Genomic DNA, 18,198 nt, shown 5'->3' with positions numbered 1-18,198 from the left:
ACCAGGTTATTAGAAGATTCTCCTTCATGTCTGATCCTTTAAACTCTGAGATTTATCTGAAATTTAAGCAGACCCAGTTTGTTCTTGTGTCTTTCCAGTATGGAGGCCCTGTTCTTGCCAATGACACTGGTAAAGAAGCACCAACTTCAGTGCAGCTCCTACAGGATAAGGATCAGGCCCAAAGACCTACTTTAGAGGAAGTCAAACCATCTTCTTGGTTACTTTGGGAACTCTTCAAGATGCCTCATGCATGTAACAAATGGGCACCGCTGAATAAATGAATGGAGGAGGGGAACCCCTGTGCAGAGCAGTGCTCACGAGGCTTCCCGCACAGCCTCCCTCCCGCCCTCTTCAAATCCTCCCCCCTCACGCAGGCTATGGAACTTTAACACTATTTGGGTAGGATAAACCCGATCCATACAGTGCCAATCAACCTCAATTCTTTTTATCTATGACATTTTGTCAGGATTAACCACAATCTCACAGATTCAAGGACTGCCGTTTTGCTCAGTGCGTGTGCGGTGTCCAGCACGGCAAGTCAGGTGCATGATTTAACTGCTGGCCATGTGTTATTAATGGAATTAATTGTTTAACCTTAACACTCGTTGCACCATTGTCCCAGCCCAGCGGAGAACATGGGGAGCAAGAAGAATAACTAAAGACAAGAGATTTTTAACTGCTCTTTATGAAATGCAGAAAATCACCAGCTAAGGAAAGGAAAAAATATGGTACGTATGAAGCTCAAAGGTGTGACCCAGTTATGTCACTACTGTTTCTTCTCATAGATGTGCTTAGTTTGCAAGTAGGAATCCCAGTATGTGACAGTTGTATTGTTCAAAGTTCACTTGATTTAGCATTTATTTTCTGAATCATCACAGAAAACTGCCACTAAATATGTTGAGTTCCATAACTGGGCCCGACTGCATATTTGGAAGATAGATGCTGCCTATAGAAATACTCCCAAATTTGTTCAACCTTTCAGCCCCTACTACTGACTTCAGATTGTATTTATTGTTGAAGGAGCCACTCCTTCCTCTGTCCTCAAAAGCAGCTGTTCCTACCTTGGGGATCTACCTTTGCGTCAAAAGTCTGGTTAGTTCTCACTGATTCTCAGAGAATAAACAGCGACTACAAAACCTGGGGCAGTTACTGTATCCGCCAGTCAACATCTCCTGCTGCACCCTCACTCTTCAAAGAAAGACAGATTGGCCCATTTCATCACAGTCTCACCTGCTAACTGCTGGGATCGTGGTGGGGTCCTGGGAGGAATGCAGCCGCTGGTGTTAATGCGCAGCTTGCCACGGGAAGGGGCTTCTCCACCCATGAAGCATCCTTGCTGGAGCGCTGCTCTCTGCCAGACTGTCCCTGTGCAGAACTACTGTCTTAACCTCCCCATTTGCTCTTGGGCAGAACACTCATATGTATATGAGTTCAAGACAAAAACCCTTATGGTTTCTAAAGTTTTTAACTTTCAGCTCTTGAAGTGGTGCAGAGAACGGGCCCCTAAAATCAGCATTTCACATCCCCACCAAGCTGCACCACTGGAAGCATGCCTGAAGGTGCATCTCTACCCTCTGCGGCAAGACGGAAGGAGAAGAGCCATTAGGACAAGGGCGGCCAAATCAATCTTCAATTGTTGATAATCTCAAGGGTATTAGGAATGTCGTGAATTAGGAATGGAGTGTCATGAATTTTATCATATGATTGATCATGTTGATGCATGGTTTAAAGAGCAATATCCACCTTTGAGGCACAGCAGAGGGTAGGTCTTTGTTGAGCAGTAATTCTCAATTACCCCACTGTGACCTTGCAGGGATCTTTGATCATTCACAAGAAAGCCTGAGCTGACCAGTAAATAGAGTCCTGTGACAAAAAACTTGTTATTGACCATGGATGACTGATGGAGAACTGCCAGTTATTTTTTATAACAGCTTTTACAATAGCTCGCAGAAGCGTTTTGGGGCCTCAGTGTGATAGCGCCTACATCTCCTGGGCAAGTGATCAGTAAAGTTCACAGGTAGATCAATCTTCCTAATAATTTATAGCTACATCACTTTGATGAGGTCAAGTCGTAAGGTGCACATGAATTATGTTCTCACCCAGAATGAGAGGTTGTCACTCCTGGCTGTATCACCTTGCCTGTCCTCCCAGAAATGACTTCCCTGACATCCTCCTCCAAGCAGCAATTCTATCAGCAGGCCCTCTTAGACAACCACCACGAAACGAATTGCTCAGACAGTCAGCAGCAGCCTCCTGCAAATACTTATCCTCTCAGAGACTCTCATCATAAAACTTTATGATACCTTTTTCCTTATGATAATCCAGTATAAACATAATTTAATGGTACTAGGAGGAAAACAACCATGGCAACAAAAACAACAGGCAATGATTGTAAAGTGTCTTATCTCATAATTTTTTCTTTCTTTTCACTCATTCTCTCTCCTTTGTTTTAAATGTGTATTATTGTGGTCATGCTGTCAATGGATTATTACATGCTCTCAATTATACTGCTATAAAGCCAGCAGGTCTTTTGTGGTTATATTTTAAGCCTCTGAGGTGGGCTTTTTTTTGCTTGTGAATTTGATTCAACTTTGCTTTGGGTTACCTTTATGCCTGCTAAACCACTCTATCCAATTTTGAAAAAGAAACTGTGCCCAAGGGAAATGTTGGAGACAACCACACAAACAATTCACCTGAGACGTGCCCATTTTTTCCCTAATCTGAATTTGTCTTTGTTTACACAGAAGAAGAATTTCCTGTATGCACCCCCCAGGTTATTTATCAAGGATATAATGTCCCTAATTGTGGCATCAATGCCCTTGATATTTCTTCATACCCCACGACATCATACTTCACGACAGACTCACGCCTCCTTTGGGTACCCCTAGACTAGGTGGTGTGCACTGCGAGAGCTTCCTCAGCCCGTATCAAAGCCAGCAAACCAGACTCATTTAGAAAGGAATGATTTTTATTAGCCCAAAGAAGTGACCTTCCAAAGCAATACAAATCCTTGCTTCCTGGCTTCAGCCTCTACTGCTCAGTCCCACTGGACCACCAGTCCGGCACGTGTCACTAAAAGGCCGACTGAGAGACAGCCCAGTCCTGAGTCAGCGAGTCTGCAATCCAAACAAACAAAACCAAGGGGAAAAGGCTGGATTTCCTACCTTCTCCCTTTTCTCCCCTGAACACTCCAAACACAGGTTTACCTGGGACGCCTGCATAAATCCAACAAATTACTTGCCGCTATCACAGCCCTCAGAAATGAAATACACCCAATATGCTACAGGTGGCTGCAGTCGGACGAGGTCTCGCCGCGCTCTTCCTTTGCTGCCTTCGGTCTCATGGTCCCTCAGCTCCCCTGTGAGCCTGGCACCAGCCTCCTCCTTGCACTGTAGGTGGAATAACCACGTCAGATCACGACAAAAGCCAATATTAACTTCTTTAATTAAATTTACCAGCATTACTTATTTGAATGACACAAGCTGGGCTGAAACGCAACTACGAATATGTAATATTGGCAGCTGCACAAATATGGAACAAAATAAGCAAATAATTCATAACCTAACTAAACAAAGATTTCACGGTACTTGTTTGTTTTAATAAATGCAAACACATAGAAATATTTTTAAGCAAAGAGATTCTGCCAAGGCTTTGTGTGAAAAACTTGGCATGGCGAGTGCACAGGCTGCTCCTGACTTAAAAAAGAGATTTCAGGGATGAAAGAATCCAGCAGAAACCTGGCGATAATCAAATGGACAGTTTTGTCCCGTTATGAGCTAAAACGTATTTGGAAAGGTAAACTGATATATCTGAGAGAAGGAGACTGTATTTCAAATGATCTTGTATTTTATGGACAGCCTCCCCCTGCCAGCATGGCAGTGAATTCCTGCACAAAATGCAGGTCGTGTGCGCAAAAGGTAGAGAAGGATGTTCTCTTTTTTGCATAATTCATGCTAAATATACAAACACATGTAAATTGCTCCATTCCTCCCCTTACTTAAAATGGAGCAATCTACATCCTAAGTAGGATTAAGGCACCGCCACAAATCCCACTAATTCTCTTGCTGGAGCCGCACCGAGCGGCTGGTCGGTTCCCAGGGCCAGGTCACCCTCCGCGGCACCGCTCGGCCACCGGCCCGGCACCGAGATGGTGGCCGTGGCTGCCCTGTGCTGACAGCCTGGGGCACAGCTCTCCAGTCCGGGCATTTATTCAGGTATTGGCCTCTCGAAAGGTGAAGCAAGTGGGTTTATCAGCAACACCGAGGCTCTGGTTGCCGAACGCTGCAGAGCGGCAAACCCCAACTTTTCCTTTCCGAACAGTAAAAATATTGGTCCCGGCTGGATGTAAAGAAGATGCTCAGCCTCTCAGTGTGCCTTTGTGCCACCTGAGCTCACGGAGCAACTGCTGCCCGTGGGGAGAAATGACGGAAAAATCCCTGGGGAGGAGCCGGAGCCGGAGCCGGGTACCCATGGGCAGGGTCTTCCCCAGGGGTGCTGAGATGCATCCTGATGGCCCTCCCCAGAGACACGCTGGGGGCTGCAAGCCCTGCGTCAGTGCTGCATTTATTCTGCTGCTGGAGAAAAGAGAGACGCAGCCGTGTCTTCCAAAACTGATGGGTGAGGAACAGCCGCAGCGGGATGCCGGTGGTGCACGACACATCGGTGGACCCACGGATGGGTGCAGACAGAGCGAGGAGGTGCAGGATCTTGCACCCAGCGTCTGCTCCCCACCAGCCCTCACTGACGACATGTACACATTAACCCTGGCTATATGACTGTGCAGAAAAAAATAGCACAGTATACAGAAATACACAGGAATACAGACGGCATTTGAGTTTTTTATGTGAAAAAGATTTACCCAGGTAAACCCTTCGTTGCCTAAAATGGAAGGAAGAGAAGGACAGGACTGGACAGAGGTATCCTTCACCGCCTGCCCTTCTCCCAGGCAAGATACCAGTGGGAAATGCTGGAGTAAATCTGCTGCAGAGATTTCGGACATGCCGCTGCCTTTCCCCAGGCTGCGTGAGAGCAGGAGCAGATCTACAGCTGCAACAAGGCATTTCCCATGTAAAATAGAGGGGATGATGCCCTTTGCCTGCTTCACAGAGGCACTGTGATATTAAGTCTAAACGACGTACAACAAACAGTTAGATTCCCAGCCAGAATTAGCTGTATAAATTAAGATTATCAGATCATGCTGCCAACAACAGATGCTGGCTGGAAACCAGGCTATGAGATCTGCCTGCCCTTTCCCCTTTGGGAACTGAGCTGACATAGCACAGTGCAAAATCGCATCAATTAATAGCCGGGTGGGTATACAATATTGTCTCAAGGATCATAATGACTCTGTCTAGTTATATCCTATCCAGTTTTAACTGATCCAATGCCATTTGAATTTAAATGATTGTTCTCACTAAGCTGTCCTTAAAAGGCAGAGAAGTTTACTCTTTACTAGACTGGCAATCCACAATGAGCCATCTCCACTCAGCTCAGGTACCTGAAACCACATGGAGAATATCAGATCACTTACAGATCAGCTACTGCGCTAGGATTCCCTGTGGTGATCAGGTACAAGAGGCACGATAAACAACAAAGCAACAGGCTTCATTTTGAGTTTCCCTTGCCTCTTTTGGCTTCGCTAATCTCCACGACCTTATTTCCAAATAGATTCTTTCCATGGGCTTGCATGATGGTGGCTATCCCACTGTGACACATCTTTTCTGCAGACCCACCCAAGTGAGAAGAGCAGAAGAGTTACTAGAAAATAAAGGCTGGCATTTATTCTTCTGGGGGTGGTTCGAGCAAAGTAAGAACTAAATAAGAAAGTTTTCTTCCCAGGAAAACAGCAAAGCTATGTTCTTACGGTATACATCCAAGCTGCAGAGATTATTTTAAACCTAAATGTGTATGGAGCAAATATGTCAGATGGCTTTTATTTGGGAGACAGGCTAGCTGAAATACAAGATTTCAGCTGCTTCCATGTCTCCTGTTTAAGCTCATCTAAAATGAGAATGCTAATTTGATTTAGTACTTTTCTACTAAGAGCCAGCCTGTGTTTCAGTTCACCATGATGAGCATGATCGGTTACTGGTAGGTCTTTCTATGTGGTTTCCCCAGTAACCATTGCTTTGATTGAAGTTAATGGGGATATTACATGTTGCACCAGTAGGAGTTCTACTCCTCCGTTGCTCTGTATTGTCCTATGATGTCCCTTGGGATAGACATTTGAACCTAAACAAAGCTGTCCCCCTGAGGCTTATTCTTACTGAAATGCTGTGGGACATGGTGCCAAGGTGCTAGCATGCAGCACCGTTTCTACACGCAAAGCAGCAAGAGCAAAAATATCGGTGTGTACCCAAAGCAGACAACCCTACTGCACCGCAACCCCCAGAGCTGACCTCGAGAGGAGGCAGTGAGGCTGCTGGGTCCACTCATCCAGCTCGTGGTCTGACCAGACCACCCGGGCGGAGGTGGGCCACCGAACCCAGCCCTCCGGCAGCAGCGTGCGGCCGTGCCAGGCTCGCCGCAGCAGGATGGTCCTCCGGGGATGGCCGGCTTGTGCCGGTGCTCCTCCCCAGGACAGAGCCCTCTCCTCGCCTCCAGGAACGTTTGGGTTTGACTGCGAACAGGATGAGGCAGAGAATCCGTCACTCTGCTGTCAGGTTGTTCCTGTGGCTAATTACCTCCTTTGTTAATGATCTTTAACTAGGAGCTAAACTTGTCACCATACAGTTATATAACCAGATTCTTTTTCTTATACTGAATCTATACATTACAATAAAAGCCCCTTTCTTCAAGAAGGTCTAGAAAAGAATTAGTGAGAGGCAGGTTATGCACCAAATACGTGATAATCTGGATAGACGTGACAGGCAACCAGCAGCTGAACAGAAATACCCCATTTTACAGGTGGGCTGGGAGAGAGGAGAAAAGTCGCCTGAGCCAGCCCAAGGTACTGGGCCTCCAGGACACGTCCCTCCCCCCTCACCCTCCCTCCAATTTCTATAGCTACAGAGCTCGACTTTTAACTGCACGCAGCTGTAATTGCCTGGCACCGCTCAGCACGCTCCTGCAGCTGGGCACATCCCGGGGCCATCGCTTCGTCCCCAGCCTCCCCCAGGGGAACACCCCCCTTTAACCCTGTGTGTTTGCTTTCACACCTTCCACAACACTCACTCCGGCAAGATGCATCGACCGGGGAACATCAATCACGGCGCTGCAAGCCATTCTCCTGGGGAAAAGCTGCGGTTGCCCTGGCCCTGCATAATGCGGTAGCACAGAGCAGCCCTCAGCGGTCTGGGTTAACAGGGTGGGTTAAAGATACACGATCTTTGGCAAGGGGCGTAAGCCGGGGGGAAGTAACACATTTCCACTGCATATGAGGTATTACAGAGAAGTCACAACCCTCAGCTTCAAGGACTTTCCAACCTCTCATCTTCTTTTCTTTGAAAGGCAACTAAAACAAGAAATCGCTTTCTATCAATTATACTAACAACCTGTGTCACACACTGTCAAAGTTACCGAATATGCACATGAAAGGGAGTATTTAGACAGCACTGTGTATTTACAAAAGCTGAAGCACTGTACTGCATAAAAGGTGTCCTGATGCTGCTTCAGCCACACAAAGGACCCTTCTATCTCTGCCCTGGGCTTATTTTAATGGGATGCTCTATCCTGCCAAAGGGACAAGCACTACAAAAGTCTTGGGGATCAGCAGAGCCCTGGGAACATACAGATAACAAAGCAAAACAGCACCTTGGCTCAAGCAATGCTCATGATCAGGTCTGTGTTTTTAAAAGAATACAGCAAATTCTAATTCTGAAGTGTTGCTTTGAATTTATGAACTTGTGTGCATTTGATGACTTAGAAAGCATCATATTGTGTTATGTCTTACCACATTACGCTATCGCTGAACACAGCCAGATGCAACGTTACACGGAACAAGCTGGGATGAGAAGTCATGCAAAAGATTTTGCAGGTAAAAATATCCACAGACGAGTTTCAAGAAGGCTTTCAGCAGGGATGACATGCAAATTCCCCCCACTGCTTCACTTCCCACCAACTTGACAAGCTCTGATGGTTTCATTTAGGCTAGAAAGAGTGAAAAAGTATCTCATGAATGGTGTGGAGTACAGCCAGTGCTTTTTATGGACTGCTCCCTGATATTTGGATACGCAGATTACAGGGGAGGACCCCATGCAGAACCGCCTGCACTCCCTCCCTCTCCTATGGAAACCAGAGGTGCACAAGGCATGTTAGCAACTGCTGTGGAGTGTATTGAATAGGAGCTACAAATTCAGTAAAAAGGAGCTAATTTAAGAATTACTGAGGCCCAGAGGGACCTCTGCTAACAGGCAATCTAACCCTGTACATAAAATAGGCTAGATAATTTCCCCTGTAATTCCTGCACGTCGCCCTGAAACTTGAGGCTGTCTTTCTTCACGCTAGCCCTTCCCTCTTCTCCCAAGGAGCCGTCTGGGTCGTGCCGCACACTGTGGCCCTCGGGGACAGGGATGGCAGCAGCGCTCGCCCACCAGCCCCTCACAGGGTGAGCAGTCCCTGGGCTGAGCCTGGTGCTCCCCAGCCCGGGGTCCCCGTCCCACCGCCGCTCTGCAGGAGAGGAGTTCATTCTCTCCGCGCTGCTGGTGTACATACATGGACTAGATGATGGTTGTAGGTCCCTCCCAATGGGAACTCCTCTGTTCTTCTATACTCCATTCTATATCGTGCCACAGAGAGCTGCAAATTCATCATCACAACTCCGGACGTACACATTGGGCTTCCTCTCGGTGCAGATTAATTCTCACCCTGCAGGGAAGGTACAAATCAGGAGCACTGCGGGTCAGAAATGGACATCCCCGGTAAGGCTCTACCCAATACCAGGAGAGGACTCAACGGCTTTAGGGCTGCAGCTGCACAGAGGAGATGTGGGGTTGCCGCTGCAGGCTGCAGCGCGGTACGGAGCTCACCCCAGCGCCCAGGAGCCACCGGCCCGGAGACCCGCCGGCACAGCACGCAGCGTGCCTTCGCCCCGACAGCGTGGGCTGGAGCGGCACGGAGCTGCGGACGCCCCAGCAGTGGGACCGCCGCGTCCCCAGCCCCGGCGTGCCTCCGGCCAGCCTGCAGCCCGCCTGCAGCCCGCGGCACTCGCAGGGACCCCCCTCTCTGGGACCAGCGCCTTCAGCCTGAACCCTCCCGGGACTACTCGTGTTGCTGGGAAATGAAAGCTGTATATATACAGATGCGTAACGTATATGTATTTGTATATATACATACACACATTTTTATATATACATACACACATACATGTGTGCATACCTGCGTGCATGTATCTATATAAATATATACATGTACATGTATATATGTATATAAATATATACGTGCATGCACACACGCACACGTATCTGTATAAGAACAACTGCTGGTGACAAAAGAGCTACTTAATGCTGCCGTGATTGAGGGCCCAGAGCAGCCTGCTGCTGCTGGACTGTGTGCTGAAGGCAGAGGTGAACTGAGAAGGACACTGCTCAGGCGGCAGCACCAGCAACAAACACTTCCGAAAACTGGAATGCCAGAGGCGGGGAGGGGGGGGAGAAACACAAAGCTCTGCAATTTCCTCTTGATTACTTACTAGATATACTTGAAGTCAACACAGCCTGTTAACAGAACTGAGCGGCGGCCGTGCGGATGAAGACATTACACGGCCCGATTCAGAAAAGAGATGCCCTCGAGTGGGCGAAGCACAGAGCGGAGCCCGACTGGGGCTGCCCCGCAGCAGCGCTGACGGATGCCCCTGCCACCCCCGCGCCAGCCAGGCTGTCTCTCGGGAGGATGGAGATGGAGCTGCAATGGCATCGCAGTTCAGTCGGCACTAAAACTCGGATTCAGACTAATTGAATACAGCTTTTTTTTTTTTTTCGACGTGGACTGCAATTTTCCGAGGCCTTTGAGATGTCTATATAAATGTCAGGAGATTAATGTGTTGTCTCTGAGAAGTTTGTATTGGTTTTGCCTAGGCGAGGCTTATTCCTTTACAGCCAGAAGCACAGCGCAACAGGGGATAGAGGAACAAGGGAAAGCCTCTTTGTGCTTCTTCTTAGCTGTGACTTGTAAAATATATTTCCAAAGGCTACACAGCAGCTAGGAGCACTGTTTAGCCAGGTAACCCTGCCTTTTGTGCCTAGAAAATGACCTCAGTTTCCAACTCCCTTCCTGAGGTGTTATTCATCACCTGAGATGAAATACATCGTACAGAGCCTGGTTTACACGCCCCGCTTTCACAAGCCCACAACGTCCACGTAAACAGCAGCAAGAGGAAGCTCCCGTTCGGGCATGCAGACCGAAGGGAGCGACGTTTGTCACTGCAGAACCAGAGGCAAAACCCCGAGGACGGCACCCCGGCTGCAGCAGCAGCTTTCGAAGCAACGGCACTGCCAGCGAACGGACCGAATGGCTTTTCCTCACCAACAAACGCGAAGCCAACCAGCCTCGTCCAAGGGACCGACCCGGCAGGCAGGGAGGGAGGCACGGGGGGAGGCTCGCCGCCCGCCCCAGCCTTTGGGAGGCAGGTACCCGCGGTGCCCGACCTACCACCCCCGTGGGACAGCCAGCATCTCCCTCGGGTTGCCTTTGCATCTCCCTCGGGTTGCCTTTACTGGGTTGCCGAGGGGGATTTATGCCTGATATTTTAGGCAGAGGCCATAACGCAAGAGTATGAAACCACAGGCTTTACTCACGTTGGCGGGTCTCCCACGGCTCACCGAGCCGCAACGAGCACGAGGGGCCGTGCGGGGCGCGAGCAGAGCATCCCTCCCCGCACCGCTGCCCGCCAGCTGTGGGATGCTGCCGGCTGCCGAGCAAGGGGAGCACCCGGTGTGATGGTCTGCCAAGGTTCAGCTCCCACAGGCTCCCGGCCACCGCTGGCATCTTTGGGGCCAAATGTGGCTTCCCTGTATTTAGTAATCCCCAGCAGATTTCCCTTCCAGCCACACCGGGAGCCCAGAAACACCTAAGTAACCCCAGGCTCCTGTGACACAGAGCTGAACCAGCCTGATGCCCACGGCAGGAAAACCCGGCCGCTTCTTTTTCTTGCAAAGGTTTTTGGGTGACAGACTTCAGAAACCAGCCTTACATTGAGTCAACAGTACATGACACATGCCAGATTATTCTGTTTGCAGTTCTGCCGACTGTACTTCATCTCTCTTCCAAAGGTCCACAATAGGCATATTCACATGAAAAGTTTCCCACAGAAAATAATAAAAAGTTTTCTTTGTTGATGTTAAGGAAAGGTATTGGCACCTCAAGCTCTTCACTCCTCACACTGTTTCACTGCAGCAGCGCTCTTAATCTCAGGGCCCCAACCAAATTAGTTTAAATTATCTATTTAAGGGTGAAGTTACTTTATTACACTAACTATTAATATACTGCTTGAGAAGTCTCACCATGCAAGTAAGATCACTTATGGAATTAAGTGGAAATAAAAATATTAATATGGACATTAATAGCTTGTCTACTTCTGTTGCATCTATTCCTCTTCATTGTCCTACTCTAGAGTACAATTTTCTGTTGCCCTCTGGACTTTAACAGGGCAGTCTTGCAAGAACAGTAATTGCTAAAGCATTATAACAGTATTTAGGCATCTCACTTAATCTTCAGTGGATCATAGAATTTCAGTGAGAAGTGTGTGTCTGAAGTGCTCTGTTAGATCCCAGGGTCATGTTGGAAAAAAAGAGATGTCCATACACTGTAAAGCAAGCAAACGCTCATCTACGGTCAGGTATAAAGCTGCATGAAGAAAACAGGGGACAGCAATGAAAGCAAGGCAATAACTAATACTTTTGAACCGAAGAATGATAATGATAATAATGATAATGATAATAATAATAATAATAATAATAATAATAATAATAATGGTGTCCCAGCAGCAAGTATGTTCTCTGATGATCATAAAATTCAAGGGGTTTCTACAATGAACTCAAGTAAATAGGTATATAATTTTATTATAGTTCTTGTTATTGCTACAATATATCCTTTTAGAGGCTGTAGATACTGAACTGGGTTGAAATTCCAACTTCAAGTATTCTCCTATGTCTCCTGAGGTTATTGCAGAAGTTCCCAAGCAGACTTGGTTTTTGTTAATCTTTTGTGGTCATACAGAAAGAGCACAGCTAAGATTGTTTATGGTTTTCACAATATCAGACAATCTGGATTCAGGGGTTTTTTTTGTTTTCTTAGTATTGTACTGAATTTCAAATGTATATAGGAATTTACTTCTGAATGCTATGTGCCTCCTAGTAATCTTGTTTTAAAATGTACACTTGTCTTTTCGTTTGGTGTATTACATGTACAAACACACAAAACATCTGAACAGTGTTCCATGTGAAATACCAACTTGAAAAGAAACACAGTTAGTATCAGGAAAGGGTAATAATATTTGACATCATGACCCTGGTTGAAGTGGTAGCCTAATGACAGAGCTCAGAGTATCTTTCCCCATTAATGATAGATTTCCTTCTGCTTACATATGCCCAATTACTTCATGGGGGTTTTTTTTGAATTCTGAAGTGCAACATTTCAAGCCAATACAAAATGAGGGAATTGAGAAATCAGAAACCCAAGCTTCACAAGTCAGCCACGCTTAAAATTTTAGTCCTACAGCAAGTCCTACAAAAGAGTGTCCACTCGGTGCCAGATAATCCATCCCAGTCACCCAGTGTTCCCCATCAGGCAAGAGTAGCTGGCCGGGAGTCTGTCAGTGCATCTTCCTTGCACACTTGCCCAGGCTCCAGGAGCTGGATGAGTTCCTGAATTACAGGTGTTATTTTTGCAGTTTCTGTTGGTGAGAACTAGTTAAAGGGCAAAACCAGATTCTCTATTTACCTGTTTAGCACATATTTAAAGACAAATAAAAAGTAGGGGAATTAAGTAATCTTTTTTCCTTACGGATTAGCCAGTCAGGAGTTTCTAGTAGAGTTCAACCAAACTTTTGTGATTATGTAATTTTCAGTCTTCATTACCGTAACCATGAAATCAGCCAACAGCCTGTTATGAATCTAATCTATAGTGAGGAAAAAAAACCAGACATTTTTCATGTACCCAGGAGAAGGATGAAAAAATACATCTTTTCCATCAAAACAATGCAAAATCTGATTTTTTTTCATCCTAAAACCGGTCCAATGTCTACACCATAAACCAAAACAAGCTGATCACATTATGTACCAGTTGTTGCTATGGAGTACAGCTGACATGATTAATTAGATAGTCAGTGGGCCAGAAAACAGAGTGAAAATTAATATGATTTTCTGGCCATTCCAGCATTTTATATTGAAGAGCCACAGATGAAATACTAAACAACCTTTGGGGAAAAGAATGGGACCCATGTCTGCTCCCCACTCAGGTTAAGTGATGTGAGCACCAGGCAGGAGAGCCAGAGGCTTTTCTGCCTTGCAGAATAACTGCCTAATTGTACAGAGCGGAGCAAGGTCAAATCAAGGAGTTTTGAGATCCAGGGGCTGCACTTCCACAGCAAATACTACTGTTCTACGGGTTTTCCTGGGTCTGCGTGGTGATATACGTGCAAAGCACTAGAGTTTTTAGGCACCTGGACATCCATTTCCTACGCCACGGACCATGCCAGCAACCCAGCTACATTGCCATGCCCAGTCCTGGCCCGCGCTCGGGGGTTTTCGGGGCAGACCCCAATTAAGTGTTCGCCATTGCTCAGCTTCAGCCGGGGCTCATTGGCATCGGGACCCCACGCACAACCTTCTCCGGCAGGAAATTGCTCCGTGTCCAGCAACAATTTCTGCTTCTGTTCCCAAACGCGACAGGCCATTGTTTCAGTACTGTGAAATGATAAACAACAAATAACAGCCAGGGAAAGATTTGTACTTTCACTTAATTGTACATTCATGAAGTTTCTCTTTGATAATCTACATGATTATATGGGTACCTACTTACATAGAGAATATCGAAGTATAGGCCCCTGGTACAGATGTGCGTGTACACATATAAATATATGTACGCATACACATATACACTGGGATTTAGCGACACATATATTCATTATAGCAACATTTGTTTTAACAGCAGTGTGGAGATATCTCCCTCCATATGTGGGAGAGCAAAGAAAAATTTTTAGTAAAAGCCGAAAACTACTGTATATATTCAGGCATCTGCATTTAATTGATGACAACTTAATTAACTTGAAAAAAACTCATCCTTGCTATGCTAATTTTGTGCAATATGAGACTACTCCTCTGGCTAGCATACGAAATCCCAGCTCATTTAATTCCTTCAGCATCTGCATCATGGTTTTAGAATACAGTTATCTGTAAATGTAAATTTAAAAGAAAGTAACTGACAGGTAATTGATTTCAGTAAACTACCAGCAGATTTTTGCCATTATGGACTTCACTGAATCATGTTTGTTCAGATTTACCAACTGCAAGAAGTTTTCTTAGTATTCACAGACTTTTATTACAAGAACGAGAGTTACAACACTGAGTCCAAGGTTTGACAGATGTCCAGGAGGGTAGACACGCATGTAGAGTGGGCAGCTGTACACCACCCGTCCCCGTGCCAGCTCCAGGACCCTCCATAGCACTTAAAGAGATGAGGGCATGCTCAGGTCAGAAACACAGAAGTTTTATGAAATCAGTAGGAAAACTTTTGGGCGGCATGACCTACCTAGACCCGAAAGAATGCATTGCCTCTGAGCAGGCACAAGCTAGCATGTATACGTGTGTTTCCACAGGTAACTGACTCTTTAGAGAAAGCTTTTAAATGTTACTGTGTTCTTTATTATTTGTACATACAAATCACCACTGAGGTTTATGCAAGGAGAGGACAAGTCTTAACAATCCTTTTTTACTAGACGGTATTTCCTGATATTTCTAGCTCTTCCAGTTTCACTGCTGGCCTGTATCGGACAATACGGAGGTAAACAAAAATGAAAAATGATGAGAAGGAAGTGAGCCACCTGCTTTCAACCTCGGAGGGCTGGTATTTATTCTGAACAGGAGTCTACAAGGTATCGGGGGCTTCTAATTGTTCCAGTTGGTTCAGTTCGTATCTGTGGCCATCTGGATATTTGTGGCTTAGCAATTAAAAACAGTAAGCGAAACAGTTTAAAATATTATTGTTTGGCTTACTGAAGTTTTTTGTATTAAAGGCTAGGAATAGGCATATGACAGATCTTCAGTGCAAATCAAACAGTGCTGTAAAGGGCCAGGCATTCTTGCTGATCACGTGAATACCAGCGTTGGCTTTTCCTAAAGGCACCTCCATAGCTTGAGACGAGAGTTTCCTACACCCACAAATAAGAAACTACGGATGGACAAGCAATGTCTGAAGACGCATACGAACAGATACTCTGTTGGTAACAAGCAGTTTTGAAGTATCTGTGAGAAGGCTATTGTTTGCATGCTTGTTTTTAAAGTTTAATTTTGGCAATTGTTGTGTTTTCTTTAGTGAATGCAGTGGGAGCAATCTAACTGATGGAGAGCACTAATACTGCATTTCAGTCCGAGGGCAGATGATGTGGATGCTCAGGAACGAGGGGGGAACGCTGGGAAGGGCCCTGCCCTTACCAAAAGGGAGAGCGGAGGTGGGGGGCTCCTATCCCAGCAGGGTTCTTACAAGGTAAGTGTATTATTTGTTCTGAATGGCATTTTTCCCATTAAAACTTCTCCCCAGGCCCCAACCCTTCTCTCCTCCCAGGCTGCACCACCCACATTGCTCTTCAGCAAGGAAAGGGATTTGCCTTTCAGAGAAACACAGCAACGATCCTCGAAGGAGGAACAGTTTATCTTCTTATTTCAGGGGCTCCTTGCAGCCCCGTGACTCACGCTGACACTCACTTCTCACTTAGTCACTCCGGGAGGGCTGAAGTCTGTTGCTCAGAGAAGCTCAGGAGGATGCTCCACACACCTCCGCGGTCCTGCCAGAGCTGGGGTTCGTGTAGCCTGGCCACAGCCTACCCCGGCAAGCCAGAAAGAGCCCATTACAGATGCATGGCACCTTTTTTTAATGGATCCTACTGACGAATATACCTGCCTTCCCATCTTCCGGAGTGAAACCTCCTTCCAACTTTGTACGCCGCCCATGCAAAACGGATTCACTTTGTGCCTCCTTCCCTACGACAGTGCCCAGGCTGCCACGGAGCGACGCAGGCAATAGGCTTGTTAGAGAATTAACGGTGTATGTAACGTGACGGGGTTTGTACGCATGCACCTCTCTTGGTCTCTGAAGCGGACGGGTGGCTCCCACCCACTGCTCGCTGCTGCCCCAGCCCCACCGGGACACGGGTCAGGACCCTGAGGCTGCTCACGCAAGAAACCCATCACTCCAATTCAGGGTACAAACAGGGGGTTTAATCTCATGAAGAAAGGCCCGAGTAGAAGCAATTGCTGGAAGATGAAAGCTAATAAATACAGATTAGAAGTACAGTGAAGGCAACCCAGCGCTGGAAGGACTGCCTGGGGAAGCAGCTTCCCAGCTGCTGTCTCTCTGCAGACCAAGCTGGGAGCCTTTCTGAAAGGGGACTTGCCATAAAAGACAGCGTTGGGCTAGGTACAGGATGAGCAATGAGACTTTCTTTTCTTTGATACAGAGAGAGCACGATAAATGATTTATGGATCTCTTCTGCCCTTATAAACCATGAATAAAAGCACTGCTTTCAAAATACTTGTCCTAGTACTGGCCTTTAGAGAGGAAAATGTTTCACACTGTTCTTCCCAGAAAGTCCCCAAGGCCCATTCAGCAAACAGTGTAGGCATCCCCATCACCACCTCCTGCCACTTCACCTAACTCTGGACCGAGTCCTCAGGGTTGGTCTAAGCCTCATGGAAGATATCCTTCCAGTTTCGAGCAGGACACACTTACAATCAAGCCTTGGATTCAGCAGCTTTCAAAATCTTTGCATATTTATGACAGATGCCAGGGATTAACTTCATTTATGAATTTAAGAATGATTACACTTTATTATCCTCCACACAAACAAATATTATTAGGAACAAGTGAATTACACATAAAGGCATTCTTTGTGCATTTATTTACATATCCCAAGAAAGACTGTATTCATGTTGTATAATTCTGATTGCATGCTTCGCCGAGCATTAAAAAGGTTTACCGCTGCACGGCTGCCCCAGTTCGACAACTTTGACAGCTTCACTCTGAATGTGCGTGCGAACAAACAAGTAAAACTGTAGAGACATGAGGTGTGCTGAGCAGTGTGGAATGCTTTCAAACAACTCTCCTGTCACAATAATAATTTCTAGTAGCTGTTATTCCACACTGACATCTTTATTTCTGAGAGTTTCACATATTAACAAGCTACTCATTTGTACCGCATCTATCTGCAGGTACAAACTCCTGTTTCTTGATCTGTCATCCCGAGATGGCCTGCAACGCTGCTGCTTAAACAGCACTCTTTTTCCAGGCTGGCTGGAGCTTGTTTTTTTAAAAGTGATCCGTGTAGGAGCACAGGGAGATCACACACACCTGGTGCGTAACGGGAAGGTTTGTTCACACGATGTAGGGGCTCAGACTTAGGGCAGGTGCCTCCGGCAGCCTCTTCCCCCAGGTCAGTTCTGCTGCACTTCACCCCGCTGAAGGTGGGGTGCAAAGCTGATCATTACACACACAGAGAAAAAACCCGCAAAACCAGCCTGACCCAACTTCACTCCACCAGGAACTTCGACAGCAGCTTTACAGGCTGTCACTGAAGGGCACTTTGGAGAAACCAGAGTCTGCACCTGAGCACAGACCCAGCACGACGGAGCACCCGGAGAAGCGCGTCAGCCGGGGGTAACAGCCGGAGCTACGCCGGTACTCAGGTCCGACCTGGTACGCCAGTCTTCTCGAGGAAAGAAGTCTGCATTTCTATGTCCTTCTGAGAAAGCATGTGGACAAGACCATTAGCAATACAGAGTGATGGAGAAAAAATAATGCATCTATTTAGAAAATCATGGTATTTAATCACGTCTAATTAAGGGGGAAAATAGGAAAAGGAGGAAAGCAACCCACATGTTTGGCCCAATGTTATCCCCTCTTAAGATTGTTAATGTCATGCTATTTATTCAGCTAGTATTTCTAAAGCTAATAATATTAACACAGCTGAAACCTCTGAAAGAGAGGATTTGGTTTTAACGATTTTCTCCTCCACGATTTTAAGGTTAAATTCTTAGATTGTATCATGTG

The 18,198-nt window shown here is 46.4% G+C and overlaps 1 long non-coding RNA gene across 1 annotated transcript in view; it reads right to left on the bottom strand.

Annotated features, from left to right (window-relative positions):
- Positions 1-2,996: 2,996 nt before the first annotated feature.
- LOC138690825 (uncharacterized) overlaps positions 2,997-18,198 on the bottom strand; it is a 116,267-nt gene continuing 101,065 nt past the window's right edge. The window contains exon 6 of the long non-coding RNA XR_011329627.1: positions 2,997-3,389. This is a non-coding gene — a long non-coding RNA (uncharacterized lncRNA). The remainder of the gene's footprint in view (positions 3,390-18,198) is intronic.

The sequence above is a fragment of the Haliaeetus albicilla genome, chromosome 24 (genome assembly GCF_947461875.1).
Source record: "Haliaeetus albicilla chromosome 24, bHalAlb1.1, whole genome shotgun sequence".
In the NCBI taxonomy this organism is placed as follows: Eukaryota; Metazoa; Chordata; class Aves; order Accipitriformes; family Accipitridae; genus Haliaeetus; species Haliaeetus albicilla.
The sequence above is the reverse complement of the archived record's forward strand: the minus strand, read 5'-3'. Positions and strand labels throughout refer to the sequence as shown.